Source organism: Palaemon carinicauda, chromosome 3 (genome assembly GCF_036898095.1).
Source record: "Palaemon carinicauda isolate YSFRI2023 chromosome 3, ASM3689809v2, whole genome shotgun sequence".
In the NCBI taxonomy this organism is placed as follows: Eukaryota; Metazoa; Arthropoda; class Malacostraca; order Decapoda; family Palaemonidae; genus Palaemon; species Palaemon carinicauda.
Genome location: NC_090727.1, coordinates 21669092 through 21681499, shown reverse-complemented (window position 1 = coordinate 21681499; position 12408 = coordinate 21669092). Strand labels below are relative to the sequence as shown.

General features: G+C 42.1%; 1 long non-coding RNA gene across 2 annotated transcripts in view; it reads left to right on the top strand.

Moving 5' to 3' along the window:
- Positions 1-12408, top strand: part of LOC137638215 (uncharacterized) — a 44177-nt gene that overhangs the window by 25430 nt on the left and 6339 nt on the right. The gene's annotated exons all lie outside the window — the stretch shown is intronic.

The window sequence follows — 12408 nt, the reverse complement described above, 5'->3', positions numbered from 1 at the left end:
ATCTGTCCGTTCCATCTCCTCTGTACATGCCCAAACCATCTCCTCTGAATATCTTCCACTCTAATCAGAATTGTGTCCTCAACACCAGCCATTTCTCTCACTCTCTCGTTCGTAATTGGAGATACTAACACAAATCCAACTGAAAATAACAAAGATAGGGTGAAAAAATACTGTAATAGATCAATACGATATCATTTAACCCTTTTACCCCCAAAGGACGTACTGGTACGTTTCACAAAAGCCATCCCTTTACCCCCATGGACGTACCGGTACGTCCTTGCAAAAAAATGCTATAAAAATTTTTTTTTTTCATATTTTTGATAATTTTTTAAGAAAATTCAGACATTTTCCAAGAGAATGAGACCAACCTGACCTCTCTATGACAAAAATTAAGGCTGTTAGAGCAATTTAAAAGAAATATACACCCTTGTGGGTTAAGGGTTGGAAATTTCCAAAAAGCCTGGGGGTAAAAGGGTTAATACAGTAAGCAAAATGGCATTTGTAATAACATGATATATATTTTATATAAAACCTGATTATTTGTTGACTTTTGTAGCTGGAAATTATAGGCATGGAATTCAGGTTAGGCCTAACATAGGTCAATATGTAACAAAATTCAACTAACAAACAGCTTCTTGGAACCAAGTAAGTTTGTAAGTTGAGGAACTATATTTTATTATATTTCAAGTCTTGTATTTTGCTGCCCAACTGGTTAGTGTTGTTAGGTGTAATGGTTAAACTTTGCTGTAGAGTTCAAGGTGACAACATTCTAAATGCTTTTGAAACAAGTAGTAGAAATAGCAATCAGACGTTTCAGACCGCCATCAATGAAGAGTGTCAACATTTTACTCCGGTCTAAGGACCGAGCTTTCCCTTCTTCCTACGTTGACCGTGAATGATTCTACTGTATATTGAATACAGTAATAACTGGAATTGCTTTCTTGATCTGGATCACCTCCATAATCTAGTGGGGTCTTCCTGAGCATAATACATATCCGTTGTTAAAGTTGGTGAGAATCCCGCAAGAAGTTTTGCCGTATTCCTGCAAACAGACAGACAAATAAGCAAATAAATGAATAAATGCAAGTCATTTTATAACCATCTTGGCAGTGGAAACAAAGCTAAAATTCTCCATAAGATGTGGAAGGCAATGTTAATGGATAAATATGCATTTTATCCCAAGGGAGAAGTTTGTACATGAAGGCTGTTAAGTTACATCTTTGGAATCTGGAAATATCTAGAATATCTCTACTGTCTTTATCATGTTTGTTAATTTATCTTCAGAGGTTTTTTGATATATGATTATTATTGTTATTCTAATTAGTTGAGCTACAACCCTAGTTGGAAAAGCAGGATGCTACAAGCCCAAGGGCTCCTACAGGAATGAATAGCCAAGTGAGGAAACAAAATGAATAAACTACATGACAAGTAATTAACAATCAATATAAAATACCCTAAGGTCAGTATCAATGCTAAAATAGATCTGTCATACATAAACTATGAGAGACCTATATTAGTCTGTTCAACATAAAAACATTCGCTGTAGAACTTCTGAAGTTCTTTTACCCTGAGATTATGTAATAATTTTACTTTTCTGGGCTCGACCTGTGTCGCTCCGTGAAATGCTCCTTATAGCACCATTTCTAAGGCATAAATATTGCTAAATATACCAGAGAAAAAAGATGCATGGAATGCCAGGAATAAACCCAGCTCGCTCACTCTAATTGAGTGTCGGTATAGTAACTGGGGCGTGTTAGAACCACAACCATATATTGTCTCTTTCAGTTCTCTCCCGCCATCAAGAGCGCTTCCCTTGCGACCCTCAAGACCTGGGTTGGTGGCTTTGGCCGGAACGTTAGGGCAAAGCAGCCATATATTTTGGCGGAGGAGATGTGCTCCCTCCTCTATCCCAATACCAAGATGTCGGTGGCAGTGGCATCAGATGTGGCGGCTCCAATCATCGCCAGGATTCGTGAGGAAACTCAAGCCTTCCCAGTGTCCTTTTCGAGCCAGCTCATGGAGAAGATGGGGAGTATTGTGTAGTCCCAGATTGGCCCTATTGCTGATCGTCTACAGTTGATGGACTCTTTCACCCAACGACTGCAGAATCAGGAGAACATGCTGGAGAATCTCTTGAGGTCCTGGCTCCCGCAGCAACAGCAGTTTGTGGTCCCGGATGCGTCAAAGCTCCCAGCATTTGTGAAGAGCAACCCGTGGAGGTTGGCCCTTCATGCCCCGTTCTCAGAGGGCGTGTTGACTATTGAAGGTTGTGGTACCCGTCCAGTTGAGGACTTTTGAGTTCTACCCGCCGGGTTTGCAGTTCCCCTTTCCAGGTTATGCACGCCTGACAGAGGACGCGCTAGTCAGGATGGATAAAGTTCCGAAGGAAACTGTCATATTCCTGAAGGAGCAGGCTCAGTCCGCCTGGGTCCGGACCCTGACTGAATGGGAGTGCGTGAATACCAAGTTAACCCCTTATAAATAAAGGAACGTATGCCATGTTTGTGGTCGAGGAACAGACTCCTACTCCGTGCACCACCAAGGTGGTGGATCTTACTTTGAAAGCGGCTATGGAGGACAAACCTATGCCACAACTTAAGGAGACAGACCTGACTTCTTTGCTATTCCCAGGGAACCAAGACTGCTGGCTTGATGCACCGGCTACCTTCACGGCGGGAAAGTTTGCTCCGACTCCCCAGGCTGCCGGATTCGTTAATTAGGACGGAGTATGAGGCTCGAGTCAGACTGAGTAGGTCTATTAACTCGGCTACTATGGCGGAGATGTCTTCTTTGGTTTACGCTGATGAGTCTCTCTTTAAGATCTTGACGAAGTCCTTGCTTCACACGCTTCAGTGTGATGCATACGACTTTGCTGTCGCTCGTCGTGCGTACCGGAAGCACGTTTTAGCAAAGGCTTCCATTAGGCATGAGCCTAACAGGCTGATTAAAGCCTCGGTTTGGGGGCCAGATTTTTTCCCAGATGATGTGGTGAACAGCATCCTCAGTGAGGCAGCCAGGGTCAGTCAGACCCTTCGAGTCAGGTGGGGTCTCATCCCTAAGAGGAAATTTGAATCCACTGAGTTCACAAACCCAACCTGTGGTGCAGGCAGTGCCTGTACCCCAGGTGCGCCATCCTTCCACCTCTAAACCTCAGCCCCAACAACAATTTGAGCTAGTAAGCCAGCCACCTCAGCCATTGACTTCGTTCTCGACTTCTCCTGCTTATAACCCTGCCTTTGAATCTCAAGGCCTGGTTCAGGGGTGTAGTAGGCAAGCGAGATGGGGTAGGTCTAGGGGACCCTTTCGCTACAGAGGAGGTGGCGAGTTTCGAGGAGGGGCAGAGGATCCCGAGGGAGCCGTGGTGGCAGACCTTCTGCGAACCAATGAGACTCCTCAGGTAGGGGGGAGGCTATACCTTTTCCGGAGCCGTTGGACGTTCAACAAGTGGGCACATAGCATAGTATCAAACGGCCTAGGGTGGAGTTGGATTCCAGAGCCCCCTCCACCGATCAGTTTTTATCAGAGTCCAACGGCAGATCTCACGCTTTTTGCACAAGATCTCCTTCTCAAGAATGCGGTAAAGGAGGTAAAGCGTTTAAAATTTCAAGGTAGCTAATTCAGCGTGCCAAAGAAAGACTCCGACAAACGAAGGGTCGTTTTAGACCTGTCTCGTTTGAATACATTCATTCAATGCGACAAGTTCCATATGCTGACTGTCTCGCAGGTACGGACCTTACTTCCCCATGGGGCCATCACCACTTCTATCGATCTTACAGACGCTTATTATCCTGTTCCAATAGCACGACATTTTCGTCCCTTTCTGGGCTTCAAGCTTGGCAAACGAGCATGCGCCTTCAGGGTGATGCCGTTCGGTCTCAAATCGCTCCCAGGATATTCACGAAGTTAGCGGAAGCAGTGGTCCAAGAGCTGAGAACTCAGAGAATACAGTTAGTGGCCTATCTAGACGATTGGCTTATTTGGGCCAACAGCAACAGGGAATGTCACAAGGCGACGGACAAAGTCATAAAGTTTTTGGAACACTTAGGGTTCCGAGTGAATTTCAAAAAGTCCCGCCTGATTCCGGCATCGTGTTTCCAGTGGTTAGGTCTCCAATGGGACCTGACCACCCACAAACTGTCGATTCCCCCACAAAAGAGGAAATGGATAGCAAAGAGCATGAGAAGATTTCTCAAGGCCAAATTTACATCTCTGAAAAACCAAGAAAGGGTCTTAGATTCACTCCAGTTTGCTTCTGTAACAGACGTTCTACTGAAAGCCAAATTGAAGGACATCAATCGCGTTTGGCGATCCAAGGCAAACAACAAAAGTCGGGGCAAGGTTTCAAGGATTCCATCTATTCTAAGGAAAAGACTTCACCCATGGACGAAAGTCAGAAACTTGGCGAAGTCGGTAACGGCATTAGTACTCCATACGGATGCCTCCCTAAGCGGTTGAGGGGGTTATTCCCCATTCAAGAAGGTCCAAGGTTTGTGGTCGATGACCTTTCGTTAGATGCACATCAATATTCTAGAGGCCATGGCAGTATTCTTGACTCTAAAACGACTCTCCCCGTCAAAGAATCAACATATCAGATTAGTTCTAGACAGCGCAGTGATAGTTCAGTGCATCAACAGGGGAGGTTCCAAGTTTGGTCACATCAATCAAATGATGATTGCCATTTTTTCCTTGGCAACAAGGAACCATTGGAATTTGTCAGCAGTTCACCTGGCGGGCGTAAGGAACGTAGTGGCCGATGCACTTTCACGGACGACCCCCCTGGACTCAGAATGGTCCCTGGACCAAGCGTTATTCCGTTGGATTTGCCAGCTGGTTCCGAATCTTCAAGTGGATCTATTCGCCACAGACTCGAACCACAAACTCCAATGTTATGTAGCCCCCAACCTGGACCCTCTGACCTTTGCCACGGATGCCATGTCCCTCGACTGGAACACCTGTCAGAGGATCTACCTGTTTCCTCCTATAAACATGCTGATGAAAGATCTGGACAGGCTCAGGACTTTCCAAGGACAGACTGCTCTAGTGGCTCCCAACTGGCCAAAAATCAATTGGTTTCCCCTCTTGGTGGAATTGGGTCTCCGTCCTTGCCGGATCCTCAACCCGATGTTAATGTAAAAAGTACAAACTTGCAATGTGTCAGCTTCCTCAAGAATACTGAGTGCCCTAACTTTATGGACTTCATGAAATTTGCGGCTATGAAGGATGCTGATATCAATCTCCTTAACCCATTGTTCCTGGAATCGGATAAGAGGGATTCCACCCTTCGGCAATATGATTCTGCTGTTAAGAAGTTAGCCAAGTTTATGAAGGACTCGGATGTTCAGACAATGACTGCCAATCTGGCAGTTACCTTTTTCAGAACTTTGTTTGAAGGGGGGCTACTAATTAGTACTATTACCATGATTAAGTCAGCCTTAAAGAAAATATTTCAATTCGGGTTCAATATTGACCCTACGGATTCATATTTCTCATCTATCCCCAAAGCTTGAGCTATACTAAAACCGGCAACCCGTCCACACGCGGTTTCTTGGTTTCTAAATGATGTCCTTAAATTAGCCTCTGACACTGATAGTGACTCATGCTCCTACATAACGATTCTAAGGAAAACGTTATTCTTGGTTAGTTTAGCTTTAGGAGCCAGGATATCTGAACTCTCGGCATTATCTAGAGAGCCGGGTCGTCACATTGACTTTCTTTCTTCTGGCGAGGTCTTGCTCTCTCCAGATAGACTTTTCTTAGCAATGAATGAGGATCCCCAGAATAGATGGACCCTGTGGAAGATTGTTCCACTCTCTCAGGATCTCTCCCTGTGCCCTGTTAACACTCTGAAAGCTTACTTAAATAGAACTCCTAATACGTCTTCAAGCGCTCTGTTTGTTTGAGAACATGGAGGAACTATTTCCCTGAAAGGGATTAGGCAGCAGATCCTTTACTTTATTAAGCAAGCTAATCCTCATTCAGTACCACATGCCCATGATATCCGGGTGGCGACCTCAGTTAATTATTTCCATCACATAAATTTTGAAGAATTAAAATGATACACAGGTTGGAAGTCACCAACGGTCTTTAGGCACCACTATTTGAAATCTTTGGAGGCCCTTAAATTTACAACAGTGGCAGCAGGGAACGTAGTTCCTCCGGATATAGTGGAACCATTATAATTAGGTTCTTTCTTCTTATTCCTTTTTCTTTTAGTGCCTTGTCTCCTTATAAGGAGCGGGCCATCGCCTGCCTTGCCTACTCTCATGGGCCGTACCTTTGTCATTCATTTGGTTTGCACCCTACCCTTTGGTTATGATGTATATAGTGTATTTATGTCTTTGTTTGTTATCATTAGTTATCTCATAGTTTTTTTTGTTGAGTTTCCCCAGAATGTCTGGCTGTTAATTTTTGGTCGATATCTGAGTTTTGTACTTTAAGAATTGGTAGTTTATGATTTGTTATTAAACTCTCTTAATTCCGTATTTTATTTTTATTTCAGTTCCTTACTTTTATGTGTATTCCCAGGCATTAGGACCAATTCTCTGTTATTATTTCAGGGAGCGACACAGGTCAAGCCCAGAAAAGGGATTTTGACGAAGGAAAAATCTATTTCTGGGCGAGGAACCTGTGTCGCCCAGTGAACCCACCCCTCTCTGTTTCCCTTACCCTAGGCTGGTCCAAGCTTTGGGTGCTAGGAGGAATGAAGGAGGGAGCGTGGGGAAGGGTAGGGGTGGGGGGAGGGTAGTAGTAGTAGAGGGCAGTACAGTAGTCGGATGTAGAACGGCACCTCGTAGTTCCAGGGGACATCGAAGAAGGAGAGGTCTAACTGGTGAGGGACCTATGGTCGGGGTTCCAACACGCCCCAGTTACTATACCGACACTCAATTAGAGTGATCGACCTGGGTTTACAGTATTCCTGGCATTCCATGCATCTTTTTTCTTTGGTATATTTAGCAGTATTTATACCTTAGAAATGGTGCTATAAGGAGCATTTCACGGAGCGACACTGGTTCCTCGCCCAGAAATAGATTTTTCCTTCGTCAAAATCCCTTTATTAGGTGAATGAGAGAAATATTTTCTCAAAAGTCTTAATGTAGACTTTGATCTTAGTTTAGTTTAATACACTTGATGACATAACGTAATCAGGAAAGATATTTTCTTTGGAAAAGTTTGCTCAAGTGATTTCACCAATTCAAGATTGAGAAAATTCTGACAATGCTAAAAACGGTTTGGTGAGATACTGCCGCCAGAGAGTTATTGGGTACTTTCCCTGGATCCCTTTCTGGTTATGGCTCATTTTTTCTTTGCCTACACATACACCAAATAGTTTGGCCTATTCTATACACATTTTCCTCTTTCCTTATACACCTGACAACACTATGATAGCTGAAAAATGCTTCACTCAAGGGGTTAACTTCTGCACTTTAATTGTTCATTGTCTACTTTCCTCATGGTAAGGGTAGAAGAGACTTATGCTATGGTAAGCACCTATTCTAGGGGAAGAACATTCCAAAATCAAAACAATGTTCCCATCTCTTTGGTAGTGCCCTCTTAACGAGAGAATGCCTTGATGAAGTCATTGGGCTTCAGCACGGCATATCATTCCCGTGCTGAAGGCTTGTGACGGGCAAGAGGGCTCTCGAACTGGGGAATTTCTTTTCCTCAGTTTGACTCTAAATTTCTCTCATTCTTTTTCTATTACCTCTTATTGCTTATTCCTCCTTCATAATTATCAGCTGTCTCCAACCTTGCTGTCAAAACTCTTTTACCCATTTCACTGTCCAGGTTTTTTAGAGGGGACATTGTATCCATGATCGGTTTTTATTTCAAAATCAATTGTGGGAGCTGTGGTGGTCTTGCCAACTGCCCGAAAATGTTTGGACACCTAGGAGTGTCAGTATTCCCATACTGGCACGCGGAACTATCTCTTAGGAAATTTGGCCTTCGGATTCCAGGGGTTGGCGATTTTATAGAGATAGGACTCTCGGCATTCTGTCCGGTTTGCCTGCCACTATGATTAGAGTGGGGATGATTGTATTCATGAAATGCTCTCAGTCCCATCAAGCGGGTTTGGCATACACTTGAGCCACTCTAATCATAGTGGTACCATCCCTTTGTGGTAGGGTAGGGAGTGGACATTTGGTAAGCAGCTTTCACAGGTGTCATTGGTGGAGAAATTAATTCCAGGAAAGGCTAACTGTGTCTTCTTTGGAATTTCAGACAGTCTTAATTTTTTCTCTCCCTTAAACTATATTTTTTTCCATTGTTTTTTTTTCATTGTTATTATGACCCCTTCCCTCCCCCTGAAAAAATAATTAATGAGTAAACTTAATATTCCCCGTACCCCTGGATCAAATGGCGAACCCCAGACACCGTTGACGACTTATGCTTGTTTAAATAGGGAAAGCTCTGTTGACAACCTCGGCAATAAAAAGGATTCCTCCAACAATACTTTGACCAGTGTTGTTAAAGACAATTTATCGGCACTGGTGGAAAATGATGCTTGTAATAACCGTAATACTTTACTCTCTGGTTCTGGCTCATTACCAGATCCAACAAAAAATCTGAAAATTCTCCATTTAAAAAACATACCAATTGGTTGTAGCTATGACATAATTCATGAAGCCTTCTGTAGATTTGGAGCAATCAAAGAAATTTTAATGGAGCTTAATGGTAGTAAAGGCTTTTGGGAAGCTTGGGTATCATTTTCAAGTTTTGAGATTGCTTTAGAAGCAAATAAAAATTTAGATAGCATAAAAATTGACAATTGTTTGATTTCTGGGGCTTTATGTGATAAAGCACCAAGACACCTAGAGGTATATAAACCAGAAGAATGGATGGAAAAAGAAATAGAGCATAGACTTCCAGAAGTAAGAACCCCCAAGCCCCCAACATGGATAATTGCATCTGGAAAGATAGAAAATTATAACTATTATAAGATTAGTAAATTTATACAAAAAAAAGTTGGATTAATTAAAAGTAAGGATATTAGTAGATACGGTAAGCAATCTGTTTTGATTAATGCAAAATCAGATACTCAAGCTCACATGCTTTGTGGCATGAAGATTGCAGAAATTGATCCTATTAAGGATATTAAACCACATATGAGCTTCAGCTATGGTAAAGGAGTAGTTTTTGATAAAGATCTATATGAATTCTCAGAACCAGAAATTCTGGACATGTGCCCTGCTAATGTTTGGAAAGTAAGTAAGATCCCTCAAACAAGCATGGTAGTTTTAACATTTGAAACCCCTGTTATACCAGATCATATAATTATTGAGAATGAAAGAGTACGTGTTCGAGAATATAAACCTAGGCCTTTACAATGCTTCAATTGTTTCAAGTACGGTCACCCTTCCCGGTACTGCAATAATACGAAGATCTGTATTAACTGTTCTTTGTTAGAACATGGCCAATGCAACAGAGATACAACCTGTGCAAACTGTAAAGATAATCATAAACCAAATGATAAAAGATGTAGAGAATACAAGAATGAAGAAGCTGCAATCTTGAAAGCAAATGCTGAACATATAAGTGTAGGTTATGCAAAGCATTTACTCAATCGGCAACTTAATTTTGCTCGCGCGGTTAAGATGCCAACAAAAGATTATAATCCACTACCCCTTACTACCACAGGGGGACCAGTGGCAGCACCTGGCCCGTCAGGTGCATCTCCCTTAGTGGTAGTAGCCCAGCCATCTGGGTCAAGTGCTCAGGCTATAAAAGCCAGAGCACAAACCTCCAAAGAGGTCAATATGGTGTCCAACACACCAAAAGTATTGTCACCGATAGGAGCATCTCCCCTAGAGGTAGTAGCCCAGCCTTCTGGGTTAAGTGCTCGAACTGTTGAAGTTCTAGCACAATCCTCCAAGGAAGCCAATGTGGCTTCCACCACCTTAAATGTATTGTCTCAGGCAGAATCTCTACCTGATTTGATGGAGATTGGAAAACAAGATCTTCCAAAGAGGAAAAGGTCCCCATCATCCTCACCTTCATCTAAGTCAGGTAAGTGCCCTACTGCTCATGATCCTAAGGTTGACTCTTATAAAGATCCTAGAAAGAAAGAAAAGAAGAGATGTGGCCTAGTAAAGCCTTCCATCTCCAGGCCTTACATGGCTTCATCTGAAAAGTCCCAAAAGACAAATGAGACAAAGAAAAATAATAACAAAAGATAATGTCTATCATCCAGTGGAATTGCAGAGGTCTAAGTACTAGCATTGAGCAAATAAAAACTTTAACCAGGGACTCGGACACGAAGGTAATTTGCCTACAGGAAACCAAGATCGGTGACAAACCATTTAATCCTGGACTCAATTATCATCTTTGTAGATCCCCTCCTTTGCAAGCTGCAAGAGCTCAAGGTGGTACAGGTTTTATTATTCACAAATCTGTAAAATTTGAAACAATCCCACTCAATACACCACTACAGGCATGTGCAGTTAGAACTCATATCGGGAAAAAAATTACTTTATGCTCGCTATATATTGAACCATCCTTAGAACTTTTCCTCTTAGATCATGCTGGTAATCCAAGAAGGCTTAGACTTTCTGACCTCCAAGACTTGATCAATCAGCTTCCTGCCCCTTTTATTTTAATGGGTGATTTTAATGCAAAGCATACTTTATGGGGTGGAAATGTGTGCGATAGATGGGGTAATCTTGTTGAAGAATTAATCGACAACAATGATGTAATACTAATGAATGATGGTTCTCCAACTAGGTATGATGTATTCCACAACTCTACATCAGCCATTGATTTGTCAATCTGTTCCTCATCCATTCGATTGGACTACCTTTGGTCAGTAAATGAACACCTACATGGCAGTGACCATTGGCCAATAATGTTAAATTATGTCCATAATCTTCCTTCTCAGTGTCCACCAAAATGGAAGATAGATGAGGCAGACTGGGCAGCTTATGAAAACTGTTCACACACTGATAAAGAATATGATGAATTTACATCTCCAGTGCATGCCTATCAACATCTTGAAAATATTATTGATGATAATGCTAGCAAGTTTATACCTAAAACATGCGGTTTACCTCATCGCTCTGTAGTTCCTTGGTGGAGTAAAGAATGTGCCAACGCAAGAAAAGTGACCCGAACTTGCTTCAGAAGATACTTGAGGACAAACTATTTAGCAGATAGAATAGCATATCTCAGAGCCTGTGCCAAACAAAAAAGAATTTTTAAAAAAGCAAAGAGAGCATCTTGGAAGAAATATATATCTAATATTAATACCAAAACTCCTTCAAAGGAAATATGGGACAAGATTAGAAAACTTCAAGGTAAATTCGTCCCTAAGCCTCTACCAATATTAAGGGAAAATAATAGATATATATCTGACCCCAAAGATGTAGCAGAGGTTCTTGCTAAGCACTTTGCTCATGTATCAAGTGCTGACAACTATTCCCCAGCATTTCAACAAATTAGAGCATCAACATCTGTTGTTCCTCCTGCTTCTTCAAATACTGAAGCTTTTAACCTGCCTTTTAGTATGGAGGAGATGCAAAATGCTATCTCCAGCTCTTCTTTAACTGCCCCAGGTGAGGATGGCATCCGGTATGAAATGATATCACATCTTCCAGTGGATACCAAGGAATTTTTATTAGAAACCTTTAATGGTCTATGGGCTTCCCATACATCTCCTGATTCCTGGCATACTTCAATTGTAATTCCAGGCCACAAGTCTGGTAAAGACCCAGAACTGCCATCTAGTTATAGGCCCATATCCTTGACCAGTTGCATATGCAAACTATTTGAGAGAATGATCAACAACAGACTTGTGTGGTATCTAGAATCAAAAAATCTTTTATCTAACAGACAGTTTGGTTTTAGGAAGAACCGAAGTACTCTAGACCCTTTGCTGATGTTATCAAGGGAAATTTCAAATGCTTTTTCTAACCAAAACCAGGTGGTGGGTGTCTTTTTTGACCTTGAAAAGGCATATGACACCACCTGGAGGGGTGGTATTTTAAAGCAATTGGCCTCGTGGGGTATAGGAGGACATATGTTCTCTTTTATTGAAGAATTTTTATCAAACCGCTCCATTAAAGTGAGAGTAGGGTCAGAACTATCTTCATCCTACATGCAAGAAGAAGGTGTCCCCCAAGGCAGCGTATTGAGTGTGACCTTGTTTGCTGTTGCTATTAATAGTCTCATTAGTCACATACCTCCTGGCATACAAGGATCACTATTTGTCGATGACTTTGCAATTTATTGTAGTGGATCATCTGCACTACAAGCATGCCAAAATCTTCAAATTGCAATAAATGCTGCTTCCGCATGGGCAAATTCTCGCGGATTCATGTTTTCTCCTCAGAAGACCAAAGCCATTCGCTTTACTCGTACTCGTAAAAGGGAAGAGATCCCCACCCTTTTCTTAAATGATTGTATTTTGCCATATGA